This window comes from Cupressus sempervirens, chromosome 5, assembly GCF_028749045.1.
Source record: "Cupressus sempervirens isolate cs-2001-9-10 chromosome 5, ASM2874904v1, whole genome shotgun sequence".
Taxonomy (NCBI): domain Eukaryota; kingdom Viridiplantae; phylum Streptophyta; class Pinopsida; order Cupressales; family Cupressaceae; genus Cupressus; species Cupressus sempervirens.
In genome coordinates, this window is record NC_143122.1 from 861,211,299 (window position 1) to 861,221,006 (window position 9,708).

A 9,708-nucleotide genomic window follows, 5' to 3' on the forward strand; every position below is an offset into this window, starting at 1 on the left:
TTACCAACAACTCCCACTAAATTGTGGTGTCAAGTTACACATGACATCTATGTCATTACCAACAACTCCCTTTGTATAGTGGTGCCAAGTCACACATGGCATTGTGACAAACATCTTCCACGTGAAGATTGAATTACTCTAACTAATCATCATCAAATAACTTATTAGCCAAAGTAGTACTACTTACAACTTCATCATCACTCTAAGAAGACTCAAAATTAGAAGAACTCTCCATTTTCTTCTTCTTCTTCTTCTCTTTGCAATCCTTTTGGATATGACTAGTTTGCCTACAGTTCAAACACATCACTTTGGACTTTTTCTCAGAAGATTTAGGCTTCATGTCCTTCTTGCTTTATTCTTCACTTCACCTTGAGTGATGAGAGCCTCCTTATCCACCTTAGGAGATTTCCTTTGCATCTCCTCTGACAGAAGTGCAACAACCACTTCATCCATTTCTAATTGGGTGGTAGTACTTCCAATGGCCACCATAGGATGATCCCATGAATCAAGCAACAAGCACAACAATAGCATGCAATGCTCTTCTTCGCTAATAGACACACCAACATATGTCAGTGGTGCAATCACCATATTGAACACATTTAAATGATCTACCATAGCCATTCCTTCATCCATCTTCAAAGAGTACAACTTCTTTCTCAAGAAGAGCTTGTTTACCAAGGATTTTCCCTAATAAATTTCTCCCAACTTCTTCCACAAAGAATCTATAGTTTTCTCTTTATGAACATTCATGAGAACAGAATTTGAAAGACATAGCCTAATTAGTCCTTTGGCCTTTTGATCTGTTAAAATCCAATATTCTTGTTTCTTGGCTAAAGGCTTATTGCCAGACACAAAAACCCATAGATCATGGTCAACCAATATATCTTCAACTTTAAGTTTCCACAACTCAAAGCTCATGCCATTTAACTTTTCAATCTCTACTCTCCCTGTAGCCACCATCTCAATTACCAAATAAACACTTTTTCAAACTCCTACTAGAAACAAATTAACACAAATAATAACCCTACCTATCAAGGATAATCCGTGCTTTGATACCAATTGTTAAGAAAGCTACTTGCAAAAAATGCCTTCCAAATGCCAATTTATAGGAGAAATATAAAAGAATATAAATTTTCTTTAGAACATTGAGATGTATAGGAAAAATGAGAACATTGAAAAAAAAAATACACATAAGATAAACAAAAACACGATTTAACATGGGAAACCCTTTCGGGAAAACCCACCACCCAAAAACCCCAAAGAAATTTGTATTACAATAAACAATTTATATACTGTAAGCTCTAGTTTCTGGATAGGCTCATAGGATCAGATTGCCTTTACAATAAACCCAACTTTCCTAATCCCAGCCTCTACTTCTGCTTTTGGCCAATTTAGCCCAATGAATCTCGCAGACATTTATACACTCTAAAATTCATTATGGAATCTAGTGCATTAACTATCAAGAACATAATGGTTACAATCCCAATAGTTATTCATCCATTTGATGGTCACTCTTCTAGTTGGCAGTCTCTTCAGCATCCGGTCACTCCCTTTGGCCTCTAAAATTCCCTTTGGTATCAAAGCCTCAAACGCTCCCTTTAGGCCCCAATCACACATACCAACCTTTTCATACTAATTCACCATACTACTATGAGGCTTCACTATATGGTTGTATGGACCACTTATGAATTCACCATAGCATATTGTTCTACTTCACCTTACCACCATATGGGTGTATGAATCACTCACAACTCCACTATGCACAATAATATTGTATCACTATACACATTAAATGTCGTACACTCTACATACATTCACTACACAAATAATATTGTCAAAATAACTATCACCATATGATGACTTACCTCCACTATATGGTGAGACTACACCATACGGTGCACTTCATCACCATAATAGATTTCAGGTCATGATCATTGCTTGAATTCTGATTCTTTGCTAAATAGATAGAAAATAATAGTAATTAGAGCATATAAGAGCTAATATAGTTGGGACCAAAAAGAAACACATACCAAATGAACCAGACAAAATTCCTAAGTTATTTAAAGTATTGATTGCAAATCATGTCTATATAGTCAAAAGTTTCTAGGACAATTATTCAAGTGTATCTAAGGAGCCAATGATTGTGTGTAGTGCATTGATTATATATATATATTAAGATAAAATTGAGTTTATTTATATTTAGTAAGGGAACAAAATCAGAGTCAGTAGGGTAATTGGTTGTGTGCAATGTTCCTTCCCAAATCTCGTATGTGGTCATGCATTCTTATGTGATTATCATTGTCAAGTTCAACCATACATTTATGCAAGAGCCTTTCCTAACTTTGTAGCCCTCTATATTGTAATCCATTCCATACTTCAATTTATGAACTTCTTTCTTGTCCAATGAAGAAATATGCAATATCAAGGAACACCTCTTTTCCTTCATTATCAAGGGCATCATAACTTATTTTAAGCCTTTTCTTAATATCATGTGGCAATATTCTCAAGATATTATTCAACTGTGACTCCCAATATTCTATGCAAAACTCACCATATAGCTATGCTCCAAATATCTTAAGCCAAAAAGGTAGTCCATTGAATATAGCCAAGAACTTTTCAACAAGTTCTTCAAATCCATTAGTGGATAAGGTTTTAAAAAAGCATGCCAGCAAACAGTTGTTTTGCATACATTGAATGAAGGGATCTCATGAAGAAATGCCCCATAGTTTAAGAATATCACATGCCAGTGTGGTAACAATAATAATACTACCTTTTTGAAAACTATCTTTTGTGAACAACAAAGCATCTAATTGCTCTATATTATCCACATCATCTAGAATACCCACAATTACAATAATAATTGTTCAAGATTCTGTATGTAACATTCATGCGGGCCTTATTAATACCCTACCAGATCTTGAACCCCCTGAGAGACTTCTCTTACCATCTTCAACATTATCAAGTGTCAAACTTGGGATGCCAAGGTCATTTAGGAGCTTGTTTTGTTTCTCATGTAACAAACCTTTCATTGCAGCATCTCGAGCACCGGACACAAAATTGGACCTTTGTATTGAAGAAGATATCTAATTGTATAAAGCCTTTGCAAGGGTGGTTTTCCTAGAACCACGTATACCCCATATGCCTATAATTTTAACATCCCAACTACCATTGTCAGATCAGAGTGTATTCACCTTAAAATCTTCTACTATTTCTTTCATACTAACTTGGTGTTTTGCAACCTCTAATGACACATTATTATTTATCTCTTTTATAACACAACCTACAATATTCTTTAGCAACCTCATCTCATCCCTAAAAAGCTTAAAACATGAGCCACTCAAATTACTATCACCTTATTATTGTAAAACAAAACAAATGGATAAGGGAAAAATATATTCCGTTCTTTTCTTTTTTTATAGAAAGGTCGAATGCATACTTACTCATTACTATTAATGATTTGGCCACTATAAAATGAGATGTTGTGGAGAGCAGCATTCCACTTGAGGTGAAGTTGTTTCTTGTCACGTCTCACATCTGCCTAGCTTCTTTTTGGAGAGTGAGATTTTTTCTTTTTATTCCTTTCCTTGTCTTATATGACAAAGTTTTTCTTTGTTTGAATACATGCTTTGACTAGGGAATGAAACTTTATATTAGTCATTGAATATTGGTAGGACCAAAAGCAAAAGTTATAAATAAGGCATAAGTTAGTCCATTAAAAGAGGGAGAACAAAATAATTTTTGTGATAGACCATACAAAAGGCTAAGAAGAAAATTGGAAAAGAAAAGTGGAAGAAGGAAATAAATTACAAAGAGATACAACTTAGCATGACTATCAAGTTTTTGCTTATTTATTTATTTTCAGCTTATGTTTCTCCAATTTTTTAGTTATGTATTCATGGAAATTATTTTTGGAAAGATAAACTCATCCATGCATGGTTAATAATTTTTAATGATTGTTTAAAAGATAGGAAAACTTCTTGGATCTTGGAAAAATAAACATAAAACTTAGAAGCTTAGAAAATATTTGGAAACTATTTTCATGGATAGGAAAATATGTATGAAATGAACAACAAAGCAGTATTTATCTATTGAATCCAAGTTGAATAAATACATAAAGTTGAAAATATAGAGCCACATGATTTGATAGTATCATTATAGAATGAATAAAATTTATTTATGAAAAATGACAAGGAATATTAAAGGACTGGAAATGTTTTATTTAAACCTATTATTTCAAAAATAAATTATTTAAAAGTGTACTATTGTGTTTACAAAGGGTCTATTAAAGAGATAAAATTTGATGCAAGAATGATGTTTTATTTTAGAAATAAACAGTAGTTTGCATTAATGGTTGGAAAACGTAGATGAATTGGATTAGATTGAATTAAGAAGAAAAGTTACATAAAAGAAACCATACACCTTGCATGTATTGTGTTACCGATAGAAATGGTTATTGTTTTGAACATAGAAAATAGTGCTTAGGAAACACGAATCAGTATGTAATATGGAAGACAGAGAAGGGTAAAAGATTACCTATCAGTAGCAACTAGTTTTCTTTGTTTAAAAAAACTAAATCCCTTTTGATCAATATAAGTCAATAATATATAAGGAATATTCAGAATAAATTAAGTTTTGAGATTTTTAATATGATGAGAAAATATATGTGTGTCACTTCCTTGCAAAATGAGAGTAAATCAAAAGAATGGGATCCTATTATTCAATAAATTAGGCATAAGACTTCTAGCTAGAAGGTTAAATGGTTGTCATTTATCCGTAAGATTTCATTTAGTAAACTTACTCATTATCACCATTTCAAATTATTCTATGTGAGTGCTCTCAACCACTCAAAAAGAAATAGCTTTCCATTAAATATCTTTAAGAATTTTTTTGTTAGTCCCAAATGATAATGTTGAAGATAAGGGCAATAAAATATATGAATGAGTTATATAAGTTATTATATTGTTACTAATGTAAGGCCTAAATGGTAATACATTAAATTCTAATTTAGGAAATTTCTAAATCATTTGAATGATGTGGTGTTGAGTGATGAAGATGATTTGAAAAGGAAATGGAAGAAAGTATTGACAAAGATTTAAATGGGGACTTGAGGAGTTAGAATTTTATAATATAATATTGAAAGTGATGAAAGAAGTTTATTGAAGTGACATTTTAGGTTACATTTTAAATTTAAAATTCTATATGAGATCATAAGAATGGATGTTGTTGAGAGATACCAAGATTAGAGAAAGATCTTAAATAATGTGTTATATAATTATCCCTACTGATATTGCACTTATCCGTACCTCTATTGTCAAAATAATATATAATATTGTTATCCCTATGTAATGTCCCCTTTCAAGCATTCATAGCATGATGTTGTCGTTAGCCTATTTCCCCATAGTCTCGTAGGCTAACTAGGACATTAAAGGGGCTTAGAGGCCATTTGGCCTGGATAGTTTCAGTTGCAGGTCTTTTTGAGGGGTTCTGAGGCAACTTTGGGCATACTTACTATTTATAGTAAGTCATCTTGGACATGGCCGGACATTCAGTCACAGTGGTATGTCGATGATAATTGTTTAAAATTGATAGGAAGATTTATTTATCATTGATAAGATTTGTTATGCATTGATAAAGCCATTTTATAAAGTTAAATTTAAATATTTAACTTTATTAATGCATAGACTATAGCTTGTGGGAAATATTTAAATTAAAAGAGTTCCCTTTATTTTTATAACACATTGGAGACATAAGGTACATAAAGGGAGTTATGTTTTATCCCACATTGAGAAAACGAAGGATTGAGCTCTTGTGAGAACACTATAAAAGAAATGGAAGAGCTTTTTTTTGTATGCTTGGATGAAGATTAATGTTATGTTGCTGGATATCTGATTATCGAGCTTGGAGGACAGAATCCCTCTTTGCTAGCATTCTCTTCACTATTGGAAGACACAGTTAGGAGGATCAAGGGTGTTTTCACTTCAGGAAACACACTAGGTTTCATTTGGGGCGTTCGCATAAAGAAATTTACAAGGGTTTGAGGTGCGGATCTGAAGTTAGTTATTGCTATAGTGCCACATAAACAATATTTTTCTACAGTCGGCATGAATAGTATTTTGCTACAGTACGGTGTGAACAGTGTTGGTATCAAGTTTACTTCTTTTTTTGGGCTGATTAGAAGTTTGGAGGGCTGCCGACTACATCTGCAAAATACTACGGCAACTAATTCCAGGTTTCTTCTTTCAAATTTTGATACTTTGCATAATAATTGTTGAATACAAGTCTGAATAGTTGTTGCAGCCTTTAAGGCAGCTGTAAGTGCACATCTACATTTAAAAATCACCCTTTTATTAGCATATTGAAAGAGTTTCTAGATTTTTCATATACTGTTGAATGTGTGCCAAGTGTTAGTGAAAATGTTATGATGTGTATTATGCATTTTAATGTCACTTCATAGTTGTTCGTAAATCTACTCATTGGAAAGCAATTTATTGAGGAAATCAGCTTTATGAGTTTGCATACAGAGTGTTTGACAATATTCCCTAAGTTAAATTTCTGCAAGTCAAAGTTCAAATCAAGGGAGGATATTATAGTGGTATCAGAGCTACAAGTCCTGCCATCCTGTGGAGGTCTTATAGGAAATTTGGAACTGGCGGATAGAGGGGAAAGTGTTTGATTAAATGTCAAAACACTAAAATCAAAGCATTTATGTTTGAGCATGCGACAGGGGCCTTATAATTTCCACAATACCAGAGCAAGACAAAGTAGGAGTTCAGACCTGCAAAGCAAACAGTCTAGTTCATCCATACAGGGGGGTATAGAATCCAGTCATACAGACACAGCAGAGGTATTCTTTGATCAAGACAGCAATATGGGTGACTGAGATGACAGGAATACAAGATTAGGTGGAGGAAGGAATGCCGGTCCAGAGCCTGGAGAGGAAAGATTCTTATAGTTATTAGAGACCTTGGTACAGGGTCAGCGAGTAGCAGAACAAAGGGCACAAGAACATAATTAGAGATTGGATCTTATGATGCAGATGATGGCTCGTCAAATGGGGTTGAATGCTAACATGGGTGGAGGAAATAATCAGAATGGTAACAATCAGAATGGAAATGATCAAGATGGGACACATAATGGAGATGAACAAGTTGGGAACAATTTCGGTCATGCACCCCAGCGAGCTAGGACAGTGAGTTCAAGGCCCATGATTCCTACATTTCCTCCTAGAGCTCCAGAGCAGCTCGTACTAGAGCCTTAGATTACTGATATATAAGACCAGTTGAGGAGAGATTGGGAAGCCAGAGGGCCTGATTTTACTGCTACAATTACCTTTAGGGAGTATATGGATGTGCGAAGGAAACATATGCCATGTGGAGATGACAGGAACAAGAGCTATGAGCTACGAAAGAAAGAAGGGAGACTTGAGTTACCATATTATGATGGCTCAGGAAAGTCTACAGCAAGAGCTTGGGTTCAAAAGCTTGACACATACTTTCAATTGAACCCTATGCCCGAGGAAGAAGCTATTAAGTATGCAACAATTCATCTGGATGTGTTAGCACATGAGTGGTGGCATCATGGTATGGTCACTATGGGACATGCACACATTACCTCATATGTGGAGTTTACAGAGAGGTTGATTGAACATTTTGATAGGAAGGATCCAGAACTCCATTTCAAGGAGCTAGCTCAGCTTAAACAGTGGGGATCATTGGAAACATACATTTCAGAGTTTTAGAAACTTGCAGTGTTAGTAACAGATGTATCTGAACAGAGGATACTAGTTCTATTTATGGATGGGTTAGCTGATCTGTTGAGAGGGTGGATTAAAGCTCTCAACCCTCCCACTTTGCAGGAAGCCATTAAGAGAGCTCGTGACATGGATTCCTCTTCATCTTCAAAAAATAAATTCCAGGCAAAGAGTTTCCCTTCAAGGAAAGATAAGGACAGGAAACCTTTTCATAAAGAGGTTCAACCAACTAAGGAGGAAAGTAAGAGGTTGGACAATGAGACACTTAATGATCTCAAGAAGGAGAAGCTTTGTTTTCATTGCAGGGAGCCTTGGGATTTGTCACATAAGTGTCCATTGAAAGCAAAAGCTAAGCAGATGGAGTACTTTTCAGCCGAAGAGTCAGTAGATGGAGATTCAGAGCAGTCATCTGAATCAGATGGAGATGATGATAGTTCTTCACATGAGGAAGCACGCGGTGATAGCACGATAGCTCAGTTGTCAAGTATACAGGAGGCCGTCACTTTCAGAGTTAGGGGAACCTTGGATGGATAGAGAGTATGGCACTCATTGATATAGGGGCAACACATAACTTCATTGATGAGAAATTTTTGACACGCAGAGGGCTACATACAGAGGAGCATAGGGGATTTAAGGTGATGGTTGCCGATGGCTTCAAAATTGAATGTATCGAGAAAATCTCCAATTTGCAGCTTCGTTTGAGAGATTATGACATGACAGGAGATTTCTTTGTGGTCAACATTGGTGATCAGGATATGGTGCTTGGGATGCACTGGATGAAGTCTCTGGTAGAGTTTACATTTAACCTTGAGAAAATGGAAATGAGGTTTGAGGAAAATGGTAAGAAGATAGTGCTCAGAGGTTTGTCAGATGGGAGACTTTGAGTGGTGTCACTCAAGTGGATGTAGAGTTTCTTTAGACATGATCAGGTGCAGTGGGTAGCAGAGTTTAGAGTAATGCCTGAGATGACATAGCAGCATAAACTAGAGTATCCACCTGATGTACAAAAAATAATAACCAAACATACTAAGGTGTTTGGTGAGATACCTCCAAGGAGACCCCCGGATAGGGGAATTGAGCATGTTATTGAATTAGAGGAAGGGGCTAAGCCAGTTATCATCACACCTTACTGCCATCCGAAGAGATATAAGGATGAAATAGAAAAGGAAATTAAGGAGTTGATTGACATGGGGCACATACGGCCAAGCAAAAGTCCTTTCGCTTCTTCAGTAGTATTGGTGAAGAAGAAGGATGGTACAATGAGGATGTGCATTGATTATAGGGATCTAAACAAGAAGACAATCAAGAACCGATACCCTATCATGTGCATCGATGAGCTTATTGATGAATTACATGGTGCATGCTACTTCTCCAAGATTGATTTGAGATCCGGCTACCATCAGATACGGGTTAGAGAGGTGGATGTGAAGAAGACAGCTTTTAGATGCCACTATGGACATTTTGAATTCTTAGTCATGCCCTTTGGGTTGACAAATGCCCCTACCACTTTCCAGTCCTGTATGAATAGAGTGTTCAGAGATCAGTTGAGGAAGTTTGTGTTGATATTTTTTGATGATATACTGATATACAGCCGTACTTGGGAGGAACATTTGAAGCATATTGATACAGTGCTTAGTATTCTAGAGAGGGAGTCATTATATGCCAAGATGAGTAAATGTGAGTTTGGGATGACAGAGTTGCTCTATCTAAAGCATATTATTAGTGCAGGAAGTGTTCAGGTTGACCCAAACAAGATTAGGGCCATTCTGGATTGTCCACCACCGAGGAACACTTCACAACTCAAGGGATTTCTTGGGCTTTGTGGGTTCTACCGTAGATTTGTGAAGGGATTTTCATAGATAGCAGCAACACTTACATATTTGACACGGAAAGATAGTTTCAAGTGGTCAGAGAGGGCTCAGGATTGTTTTGATAGGTTTAAGGAGCTGATGAGTACA